The sequence below is a fragment of the Vigna umbellata genome, chromosome 5, assembly GCF_029865625.1.
Source record: "Vigna umbellata cultivar VRB3 chromosome 5, Vumbellata_1.0, whole genome shotgun sequence".
Lineage (NCBI taxonomy): Eukaryota > Viridiplantae > Streptophyta > Magnoliopsida > Fabales > Fabaceae > Vigna > Vigna umbellata.
In genome coordinates, this window is record NC_142169.1 from 7,678,059 (window position 1) to 7,691,274 (window position 13,216).

At 35.3% G+C, this 13,216-nt stretch overlaps 1 long non-coding RNA gene across 1 annotated transcript; it reads right to left on the minus strand.

Moving 5' to 3' along the window:
* Positions 1 to 12,436: 12,436 nt before the first annotated feature.
* LOC148197616 (uncharacterized) lies at positions 12,437 to 12,940 on the minus strand. Its single transcript, XR_015786734.1, has 2 exons — positions 12,809 to 12,940; positions 12,437 to 12,655 (listed from the first exon to the last, which is right to left on the minus strand). It is a non-coding gene; the product is annotated as an uncharacterized LOC148197616 (long non-coding RNA).
* Positions 12,941 to 13,216: the final 276 nt, after the last annotated feature.

Consider the following 13,216-nt stretch of genomic DNA (forward strand, 5'->3'; position numbering starts at 1 on the left):
GGTACAACGCTACCCAAAGACACGAGAAAAACTACACCAAAACACAACAAAAACTCATTTTAATCGGTTCAAATGAAAGATAATCAACCAAAGACTAATATAATCCGAATAAAAGTACGTTTAAACAGTTCAAAAGAGACAAAAACGCACCTGGAAAAGCAATGCCGCGAAGAGAAAAGGCGAGAAGGAAGACGATGAAGTGCTCGTAACAACGGGTTTGATGTCTGATTTAACAGCAAACTAGACGTCGGCTCCCCAGGTGAACCGGCGTCTATTCAGGCCTAGACGTTGGGGCTCTCACTAATATGACGTCCAAATCAACTTTTCATCAGGACATTTAGACGTCGGATGGCGTGATCCGACGTCTGTACGGCGGAAAAAAATAACTTTTCATCTACCTGTCAAACATATACACGTCCGTTAGGAGGGGCACCAACGTCTATAATTGAATATAGACATCGGGGTGGCGAGATCGGACGTCTCTAAGGCGGAAAAAAATTACTTTTCAGCTACCTGTCAGGCACTAAGACGTCTGTTAAGAGGGACTCCGACGTCTATAATATTATAGATGTCGGGGCCCCTCCTAACAAACGTCTATATGCCCACTTATTTACAAAAATGTCACCGATCAATAATTTACGTTGATTATTTTATGGTCCAACATTTACGAGGTGTCGTTAAAGCCCAATTCTGCAGTAGTCAAATATCAATCAAAACACACCTAGAAAGTGGTCACACACCTATGCGGGACCATACATCCATAAATAACAAACCACACACGCATATTTGTCTTACATTATATATATATATATATATATATATATATATATATATATATATATATATATATATATATATATATATGTATGTCATATTAATTATTTACGTTAACATTGTCAATAATATAGATATATGTATGTCATATTAATTATTTACATTAACATTGTCAATAATATAGATCTCAATGTCATACCATTCATTATGTGTTTCAATTAATAATATATTAAATAAATAAATAAAACACCATCATTTTAACAATGTGTCAATTGAGCAACTTTCTTTCACTAAAAGTATCTGGTAGCGGAAAAAGACTTTTTCGTAGAGATTAGAGTTGAATTTGTCCCTTATTACCGAAATGCCTATTTACATGTTTGAGAGCTCATTGCTTGCTTGAGTGTTCATAACATTTAAATGATATATTTGTTGGATTACTTTGAACAAAGTCCCATAAACATGAAACCCACTGTTTCACCACTTGAGCGATAACCCTTGCTTGAGCATCTTAACGTAATTGCATGATCTCTAAGAATTTGGATACCTTGCAACATTATCACACTTTGAAGTTAAACGACCAAATGTCACTTGAGCATTATCACTTTAAGAGGAGAGAGAATTTCATTGGTTTGTCTCTCTCAAGTAGTTAACTTTTACTTAAGTTATCCTTGTCATAACATGAGTGATGATGAACGATTAAGATAATCATTACTTATGGTTTGGACTTTGCTTAAGTGATATTTTTTAAGCTATATCAAGTCAAAGAGCATCATTTTTTAAAATTCAAAGAAATAAATTATGTAAAACAATAAACATACTCAAAATCATCTAAATCATCTTCCATATTTATCATATTCAAAAATAACTATAACATTTTTGGTTTTAGGCAACACTAAATTTCTCCCTAATTGCAAAAGGGTTGACTAAATATAGTTGTTGGGTTCGCGTGAAACAGAGAAACCAGAAAATCCAAAAAACCCAGAGAAGAAAAAACAACAGAGAGAAAAGACAGAGGAAAAATGATTTGTAAATAATACTTCGAGATTGAATTAAAAATCAAAACGCAAAGACAGGCTACAATATATAGTCAATCCAATCGACAAAAAAAAACAGAAAGACCGAGCGGTCATCAGTAGTAGAGGCCGAACATAGGCCAAGTACAGCAAAGATCGAACAACACAGCCAAAGTCAGAACCGAAAGCACACGACCGAACGGTCACAAAGAGACTGAGCAGTTAAAACCAAAAACGAGTAATAAAAGAGTCTAACCTATAAATCTCCACCTAGACTCGACTATACAAGAAAGAACAAAACCGAACGATACACAATTACAGACCGAACGGTATAGAACCAATCTTGGAAAAAAAACTTCAGAAACTTCTTTGTAGCGAGCGGCTTAGTCAGCATATCTGCAGGGTTGTCTTCATATGCAATTTTGCAGATTTGGACATCACCGGATGCCAGAATGCTCCTGAAAAAATGCAACTTGACGTCAATATGTTTTGCTCTAGAATGATAAATTTGATGGTTGGCCAAATGTATGGCGCTCTGACTATCACAATGAACCTGGACGGTCTTTTGATCAATACCCAATTCTCGAATCAAGTCTTTTAACCATAGTTCCTCCTTTACCCCTTCAGCAAGCACACATTATTCAGCTTCAGTGGTTGAAAGAGCAACAATTGATTGCAATGTAGACTTCCAGCTTATAGCAGTTCCGAATAGTGTAAACACATATCCCGAACGGGATTTCCTTATGTCCATACACCCAGCAAAATCTGAATCAACAAAACCTTCAATGTAACCTCCACCTTGAAAGTTATTTTGGAAGAGTAATCCAGTATCAAGAGACCCCCTTATGTATTTAAGCATCCACTTCAACGCTTCCCAATGGATTTGTCCAAGATCAACCATAAACCGACTTAGAACACTTACCCCATGCGCCAGGTCAGGTCTTGTGCAGACCATGCATACATGATGCTCCCAATCCCATTTGAAAACGGAATAGATTCCATCTTCCTCCTTTCATCCTCGGTCTTCGAGCATTGCTCTTTGGTGAGTTTCAAGTGTTGACCGATCGGTGTGCCAACAGGTTTGGATTCAGTCATCTGATACCTTGAAATCACCTTTTGCAAATAAATCTTTTGAGATAAAAACAAGTCCCCCCCTTTCAAGTTTATCTCTCTTTATGTCAATGCCCAAGATCCACCTTGCTTCTCCTAGCTCCTTCATCTCGAAAGCACCACCCAATTTTGCTTTCATCTCATGAATCATGCTCCTATCACTGCTAGCAATCAGAATATCATCCACGTATAGAAGAAGATATGTACATCACTGTCACGATTCAGAGTATACAAGCAGTCATCATAATTGCACTGCTTGAAGTTCAGCTTTATCAGGAAACCATCAAATTTCCTGTACCACTGCCTTGGACTTTGCTTCAAGCCATACAGAGACTTCTGCAACAGGCACACCTTATCATCCAAAGCAAATCCCTCCAGCTGCTTCATATAAATGGTTTCCTCCAAGTCTCCATGCAGAAACACAGTCCTAACATCTAATTGTTCCAGGTGCAAATTACGGTGAGTTTCTATAGCCATTAGAACTCCGACTGATTAGTGCTTCACCATAAAAGCAAAAATCTCAAGATAATCTATACCTTCAATCTGAGTAAAGTCTTTTGGCAACAAGTCTTCCTTTGTACCTTGCTTTCTCACCCCTTGGTATAGCATCCTTTTTCTTGAAAATCCATTTTGAACCTACAACCTTCTTACCCTTTGGCGGTCCACCAATCTCTAGGTGTTATTCTTCCTCAACGCCTCTAGCTCTTCCTCCATAGCACCCTGCCAAAGATGTCGATCGCTACTGTGAAGAGCCTCCTTGTAACTTCTCGGTTCATCCGAGCTTTCAAGATCTTCAGCAGCATTCAAGACGTAGCAAATTAGATCTGCCTCTCTAAACCCTTTGGTTAGCTTAGAGTCCTCCTTTCCCTATCACGGACAAGCTGATAATTCCTCAATTCAACACCAGCTCCTCTTGAGTGACTCACATAACCAGATATACCATCTGTATCATCACCAAGATCTGTGATAGACTGTCTTTGCCCTTCACCCGTTCGGTTCTCATCTAATGACCGAACGGTTTCGACTCGAACTTCACCCGTTCAGTCTTCCTTAGTCAATTACCGAACGAATCCATCAGTAGTATGCTCCACCTCAACGAGTGTCTTCTTCTTGCATCCAGGATTTTTAGTATGCATTGTCATTCTCGTTTCATAAAAAATGACATCACTATTAATGATCAGCTTGGACGATTTAGTATCTAACCTCCATATCATGTATCCCTTAACTCCTTCATCATATCCAAGGAATACACTCTTTACCGCTCAGGCCTCGAGCTTATCCCCTTTGACATGCGCAAACGCCACAGAATCGAACACCCTCAAGTTTGAGTAATCAGCCGGTCGTCCACTCCAAACTTCCATTGGTGTTTTGTGATTGAGAGCCGAAGACGGACTCCTGTTAATCAGGTATACGGCTGTATTGGCAGCCTCTTCCCAGAAAGCCTTTGACAACCCTGATCCAAGCAGCATGCACCGAACCCTCTCCAGAATTGTTCTATTCATCCTTTCGGCCAGACCGTTCTGTTGAGGAGTTCCCACCACAGTCTTGTGTCTCCTGATCCCTTTAACCTTGTAGAACTCATTAAATTCCTCTGAAACAAACTCCAGACCATTGTCAGTTTTGAGGCATTTCAACTTACACCCCAATTGATTATCGGTCTGTGTATGCCACTCCTTGAACCTTTGAAACGTTTCAGACTTATTTTTCAGAACGTAGATCCACACTCTTCTTGAAAAATCATCAATTATACTCAGGAAATACGCTCCTCCACCATGAGTTTGAGTTCTTGTAGGCTCCCACAAGTCAGTATGAGCATACTCGAATGGTCGTTCGGTTAAGTGTTTCCCTTTGCCGAACGATATTCTGTGTGATTTCCCCAAGACACGGTGGTCAAAGAAATCCAGCTTCTGCAGCTTATCTTCTAGAAGTAAACCTTGCTTCTCCAATTCTTCAAGGTCCTTCTCACTGATATGTCTCATCCTCAAGTGCCAAAGTCGAGCGATATTCTCTAACTTCTCACTTGCTACCAAGGCATGACCAATGACAGTCGAACCCTCCAGAATATAAAAGTCATTCTTTCTTCTGCCTTTGACAATCACAGTATCTCTAGAATACACTCTCATCACTCCATCTTCAACTTTTGTGGAATAACCTCTAAGATCAAATGAACTTATAGAAATTAAATTTCTCTTCAGTTCAGGCACATACCTCACATCCTACAGTACCGTCTCCCGGCTATCAAACATCTTCATCTTTACCGACCCTAATCCTTGCACTCGGCAAGCCTTGTTATTATCGAGCAGCACATTTCCATGCTCCTTTTGTTCTAGACTCTCAAAGAACTCCTTCACCGGGCACATGTGATAGATACAGCCAAAATCCATGACCCAACTCCTTTGAGAATCTTCTGATGAAGCCACCAGAACACCAGCAGATTCATATCCTTTAGAAGCCTCTGCCACATCAGTAGTTTCCTGTGGTCGAATGATTTTATCCTGCTTTGGACAATACTTCTTGATATGTCCAATCTTCTGGCATTTGAAACATCTCACCTGTTTCGTACCTTCTGGTTTCAGCTTCTTCCATTTGCCTTTCACTAAAATCAGCCCAGATGCCACCTCATCGGTTGCCTTCGAATCTTGGAGCTTTTGAAACTCCTGACATCACAACCTTCTCTAGAGTAATCACCTTATCCTTATCATAAGGCATCCCTAAAATGCTCAAAGGTTCTCGGAAGCGCATTCAAGAGAATAACAGCTTTATCCTCATCTTCCAACCTCACGTCAATATTCTCCAGGACATCAACAATCTTGCTGAATTTTGCAAGTTGCTCCTGTATGGTTCTTGATAATGTCATCTTGAACGAATAGAGTTGTTGCTTCAAACACAACCTATGAGTCAGCGATTTTGTCATGTACAATGACTCCAACTTTGCCCATATTCTAGCCGTAGTCTTCTCCTTCGCAACCTCCCTCAGTGCCTTATCACCAAGACACAGTATGATTGCACTTCTTGCCTTATCTACCATTCTTTTCTTCTCTTCTTGCGTCAGAGTAGCATCCATGTTCAATTCCCCCTTCAATGCATCATCACAGCCATGTTGTATCAAGATAGTCTCCATCTTGACCTTCCATAGCCTGAAGTCATTTGATCCATTGAATTTCTCTACGTCAAACTTGGTTGCCATCGTTTCTGGAATTTCTTGATTCACAGCCCCACGATGGGCGCTAATTGTTGGGTTCGCATGAAACAGAGAAACTAGAAAACCCAGAGAAGAAAGAACAACAGAGAGAAAAGACAAAGGAAAAATTATTTGTGAATAATACTTTGAGATTGAATTAAAAATCAAAACGCAAAGACAGGCTGCAATATATAGCCAATCCAAGCGACTGAAACAAACAAAACAGAAAGACCGAGCGGTCATCAGCAGCAGAGGCCGAACATAGGCCAAGTACAGCAAAGACCGAACAACACAGCCAAAGTCAGAACCGAAAGCACACGACCGAACGGTCACAAAGAGACCAAGCGGTCAAAACCAAAAACGAGTAATAGAAGAGTCTAACCTACAATAGTAAATGCAACACTTTTGTAGGCATGGCTTCAAAACTATAAAAAGCAATACAAAATTAGGCAACACTTACAAAATTGTTGCTTAGAGATGAGTATTTTCAGTCCCGAGTAACCTCTTCTTACCCTAGACTGGATGAGTATTCTCACCCCTCTTGGTCTCATTAGTTAGAGAATAACCTCTTATTACACTAGACCGGATGAGTATCCGCACCACTCTTGGTACTAAGCAACCGTGCCTAGATTTTCTTAACTCAACTGAGTTCAACAAGTGTTTTAAGTCTCTTCAGAATTGCAATCTACGATTGCTTACAAGTCGTTCAGACTATTATTCTCGTGGAAAGGATGTAATTATAATACAATGCAATATACATATTCGTAGGTGTTTCTCTTTTTTCTCTTTCTCTCTTTCTTACAATCATAAACAAATATTACAATCAAGCTCGAGAGTATTTTTTTTTCTTCTTTTCTCTTCTTCTCTTTTTCTTCTCAGATATGTTCTTTTTCTTGAGCTCTTTCTGTGCTTTTCTTTTGAACGCTTCTCAAAGGATGAATATTTTCGTTTTATGTTATCCTCTTTCTTGTGTCTTCTCTTTCTTCATGTACAATAGCTATTGGTTAAAGTCAACTTTTCATAGTAGGTTTGCTTTTTTAGTACTTTGCTTGAAGTAGGTTGTACTTTCTTTTAGACACCGCTTCGAGTGAAGAACATTCTGTGAATATTTCTTTTGTCTTTAATGTCCTCTTATGATATTTTAATTTGAAGCTTGTGGATGCGTGTAGAGTAGGATATTTGCAAATAATATAGTAGATTGTGCATGCAGCAGATATGTCTTATCTCTTATCACTTTAGTTGTTTTTGAACATTAAGCATTTAATGTCATTTAATGCTTGCTCATAACAACAAAATGCTTTTCAATTTTCTACTGTTAAGGTAGCATTTAACAATTAAGCTTTTCTTCTAAAGATATCAAGTGTTGAGTAAAGCCTTCATCGTTGGACAAAGTAATAGTTTAGTTCATGGTATCGTTTAGACTGGTGTAAATGTTTTTTGAGACTTTATATTTTTAGAGCAATAACATTTAGCATTTTTATGTTTCTTTGATGTTTTAGGTTTAGGCTTTTAGAATGTTTTTGTCAAGGACTTTGTCTTGACATCTCTTTGTTTTCCCGAGAGTTCAATTGAATACCCCTTGGGTATAGTAAGCTTACGCGTTTAGCTTCAACTCTCTTAGATGCTTTGACTTAACAATCGTTTAGCATAGCGTCTGGTGTTTTGATCTTAGGTGTTTTAATGTTTTCTACAATCTTAAAGGTTTTCCTAATGTTTTTCCAAGTTAAGGATCCTTCAACCTATGCTTTATGTTTCTTGTTATGGTATTTTCATCTTCTTATTTCGTTTAATGTGATTTGGTTAAACTTCAAAACATGAGAGCATTTAGTTGTATAGACGATTTTGTCTTAATAGTTTCTGCCCTAAGTATCTCCATCCCAACACTCAACACTCGTTCCTACCCTAATTCATTGTAATTGTGAGTTCTCTATCTGATAGACGGGGCCCAAGCCCAATTATCTTAGTGTAGTATTTCTTTTATTTTTTATTAAAGCATGTGTAAAAGGTGTTAGGTATGTGGTAGATAGGAGGGACTTTTTGTCCTATATATAGACATGCCACCACCTCTTGTAAGACACTTTTGAGCATAATGAATTGTTATTTTGTTGAGAGCACTCCAGAACAATTCTACCTTGAAAGTCAAGGCTAGAGAATCCCAAAGGATCTCCTTTAGCCACCTTCCATTGTCACCATCCATTCTCTCATTTTCCAAATCAGATTCTCATTCAGCCATCGGACACCATGCTCCACCAATCATTTACCTCCGCGTGGCTTGTGTCATCCGTCATGCCTACGTCGCTGCCATGCGAGCCTTGTCCCTGGAAGGCTCCAACACTCACACATCATTTTTCTCTCTCAATCATTCGAGAGAACAAACCATCACTCTCGCGTTCGTTTTCTTCGAGCGTGTCTCATCCAGCAACCATTTTCCTCACAGATCCACCATCACAGAACCTTCACGTAAGTCACCTCTACTGATCCATATCTCATATTTGCCTTATTCTTGCCTTTTCACACCTTCGCACCGATTAAACCTTTGTTTGGTGCCCTATCTTTGCTTCCACCATCATTTTGCGCCCATTCACCAAGTCAAATCACGATTTCTTTCCATTTCATCGATTTAATCGACGAATCCCTATTTTCCACCGATTAGATCTCTTCCTACCTCTAACCCTAAAATCTACACCGATCAAACCTTCGAAGCCTAAGGCTCTTGAGTAGATTCGTGTTCTTCTGCTGCTTCTCGGTTCTTCAGCTCGATCAAGTCCAGATTTCATAGTTCCTCGCTGATCTGCCTCGACCTGGAGCTATCACTATCTCTGGGGAAGATTGAGAAAAATACGAGAGGAGTTAAACTCGTTGTAACATGGAAAGATTTATATTTGTGTTTCCTAGGTTAGGTTAAAATCGTGATACCTGAAGAGGTTGATAGTCATTATAACCTGAAGAAGTTGAAACTTGTGCTAGTTAAGGGATTTGATTAGTGAAACTTCTTAAAATAATGGCTTAAGAGACCGGTTGTAGCCTCAAGGTGTGATGTGAACCAATATAAACATTATGTGCATTTTTATCTTTTTAGTTAAGTATAATGTATGTGCAAAATGATTTTAAAATGTCTACAAGCTCTATTCATTCTTCTTTAAGAGCCAACTTGCACCAACACTATATAATAGAGATATTAATTAATTGATTAAACAATTAAAAAATATTTACATGATTAAATGTGCTTAAATATATTAAATTAAAAAAATTTAAAAAAATAGAAAAATTGTAAGAAAACTGGTGGGCTTACTCACTAGCTTACCTAGCGATAACTTGCTAATTTGACTTATCTCAATTTTAGTGGACCAACAACATACTCATATAAAAGGGGTTAGATTGATTTATTTTGTCTCCTATATTAATTACACCATTTCAATGCATATATCAATCACATTATATATAATAAACAACATGCAATCAAAACATATTACAGAAGACATGACTATTATTTCCCAACTGTTAAAATTATGACAACAATATATCTCAACCAAGAGAGGAGTGAATTGGTTTAAAACTATTTTACCTTCCTTAAAAAATCTATGGTGCATTAAATTATTTTTAACAAATTTTTTCACCTTTTAAATAATTAACAGATTATTAAGCAAGGATAATGAAAGAAATCATACAAAGATATGTACTAGTTCAATTCTTCATAAGTTTACATCAGGTCTTCTTCCAACAACCTGAGTTGAAAGAAAATCCACTAAGAATAAGTGTCAAGATTACATAGATACAAGATTCACCTATGTACTCTAAATATCTAACCGCAATAATAACAAACTCCTAAGGATGAGACTACACACGCTCACTCTAGGAACTAAGAACATACTCCTAAGGGTGAGACTACACAGACTCACACTAGAAACCTTACCTACACAACAAAGGTAACTATAATTCACAAATATTACATAAAAAGAAAACCTGGTACACCTTTAGTATTGATGTTACAAAGAAATGAAAATTCACACCCTTCTTAGATCTTTTCTCTCACTTTTGAAGGCTTGCAACTTTCAATTTCCTCAATTGATGTTTGACTTTTCCAAGAATGCTCCAAGACCTCTCAAAGAATGTTCTTGTTTCACAATAGAATGCTCTTAGAATGTTTTTCATGCCTACAAAAGGAATTAACCACATATATATAGCAAAAGACACATTATTGTCTGTTTTAATATATTAGGTTTTTCCTTAATCGATTAAAATAGAGAGCTAAGCTTCCTGGTGTGCATCAGACAATTTTAAACGGTTATATTATTTCCTTAATCGATTAAAATTTACACATTGTTTTAATCGATTAGATTAATTTCTTAACTAATTAAAATAGAGACTAAGACACTGGCTTTTGACAGTTTTAATATGGTATTTATATCATCATACAATCAACATAAATTGATAACACATTCATTTTAACATGGTTTCACAATATATTAATCAAGCACGAAACATTATTCAACATCATCAAAAACAATCATTCAATTATCATCAAACCAAGTTAAGAACATGTTGACTATTTTGAGTTACTTTGATTGAAGGGCTCCCCTATCAACACCAACTTAGAACTGAGTCACATTGTAGTAGGCCACTTTGCTTATACACTAATAAACTTGCCCTACCCACAAATTAGGACTATTTTTTTACCTCTGTTCTACCTCTCTACAGCCTCAAGGCATGCCTCTAATTTCCCATCTACTTGTCTCACCACTTGACACCTTAATTTACGTGGTCAAGCAACAATTAGAACATGAGATTTCATTGAATCTGTTCTAGTATAGCTCACCACACTACATGCCAATTGCATCTCTTGATTACCATACATCTCATCAACAAGTAAATTACAAATGACAACTCTTGGCTATATTAGTCTCACATCACTTATATCAAAATACAAATACATAAATACCCAATAATATTTCAATTTCACATTGATAGAGTCCAAAAACACTCCACAATTATGGTTGATTTTAGCTTTGGATAATTTTTTATTATTATTTTAGCTTCAACAACCATTTTGAGTTGCCTCAACACCGCCACACTTTTGCTTGAGCGAAAAGCCTTCATTTGAGCAAAATTGCAATTCGTTTGAGCATCTCAACACTGTCATCCTTTTGCTTGAGTGGAGATAAGCCCAAAAAAAAACCTTCCCATAAAAGAAACCTCCATTTTTACCCTAGTAAATAAGATTTCCATCTTCCAAATCATTATAAAAAAAAAGAAAAAAAAAACTACAACAACCAAACAACGACTAAATTCCAAAATAATACAGAAAGAAGGTTTCAAGCAAACATAACAAATTACAAGTGTTACGAAAATTGTGTGTGCGTGTGTGTGTGTGTATATATATATATATATATATATATATATATATATATATATATATATATATATATATATATATATATATATATATATATATATATATATATATATATATATATATATTAATAATAATAAAACTAAATTGGTCCTTTTTATATAATTGTATTAATCTTTTTAAGTTGTTTAATGAAATAAAATTAATCACATAATAAAAATAGATAGATGTATTTAAAAACAATAAGTCATTTTAAAAAATATATATTAATAACACAAAATAATTATGGTAATGGAATAGATAAAATTGTTGGAAATTTCTTTTATCGGGATAGAAGAGAGAAATACTACTTACGAGGTATGATTTATTCCTATAAAAGACTTAATACCATTTTCAACATAAAACTTTAAGCTCACTATGTATATGGTTGTTTCTTTTGCTATATGTCACTTAAGTTTTTAATTTTTACTCAACTTAAAACTTTCTAATTCATACTTAGATTTGCAGTAGTTTCTTCCAATGTGAATTCGAGTTTATCATAAATTTTTAACACATCAGAATTCCTAACGAAAATTATACCTTAAAAAATTCCTAGTACTACTTATTACGATTCCATAATTCTTTAAATTGATTTATGTTTAAATTATGAAACAAAAATTCGTCCATTAATCACCAATCAATGCAATATACTTATAACTTAACGCTTCCATTAATTTATTAACAGTTTAATTGATAAGGTAAGTTAAAACGATGTTAATAGCTTGATATATATATAATCAGTTTATTTATTTCTGTTTTACGATCTTTAAAATAATCATCAAATCTGATTTCCTTGATTTCAAGACCCTATTTTGTTTTTTATAATTTTTAACTTTTTTTACTCTTCCACATATCATTTATCTGTTTATAAGATGATTTCAATTTTTTTTAATCTTAAATTTAACTCTATTAAATAATATTTTTAATTTAAATAAAACAATACAAAAATAAATAAATATTAAAAAAACATAATTGAAACACATATTTTATTAAAGTTTTATAAAATAGTCATCGGTATCGCATAAATGAATCATTGACAACAACATTCATTTATATTTATTTTATCGATACAGAGAGCATCCTTAAAGCCCATTTTTGCGCAATCGCTCTTGCATTGTGCTAATCCACCAGAACAAAGGCCGATGCAATGATTCAGGAATCCAAATTTTGGTTCTGCTGTTGCTTCTCCTGAGGTAATTAAAACCACCAAAAAGTTATATCAAATTTCATCACAAAATTCATTTGGATTTATGGATTTTTGTATTTTGCCTTCATTTTAGAAATAAAAAATAAGAGAAGATACTAATTGGAGAATTGAAAGTAATTTATTTTTCTAATTACCTGCTGTCAGAACCAGAGCAACCAACAAAACACTGAAGAGAAAAGGATGACAGAAGCGAGAAGCCATTTCTAGAGAATTTTATTTTTCAGTTTGATATTTTCTTCTGCTGAGATGAATGTTGCATATCCTAACCATTATTTATATAAAGGCTGTTCAGGATTAGCATGCTCTACTCATTACACTTATGGGACATTTAATTAAAAAATAAATGATTTATTTACATCATTGAATGTTTAAAATTTAATTTTTGAATTAATTTGTTTTTACTAAATATGGTCCACATTATCAGTTTAAAGGATGTTATTTAAGTATTTTTAAGGCAATCAGTGAAGAGTGATATTTCCCTTCTTATTGTAAAAGAGACGTTAATAAATATATTAAGATCATTTAATTACTATGTTGAAAAT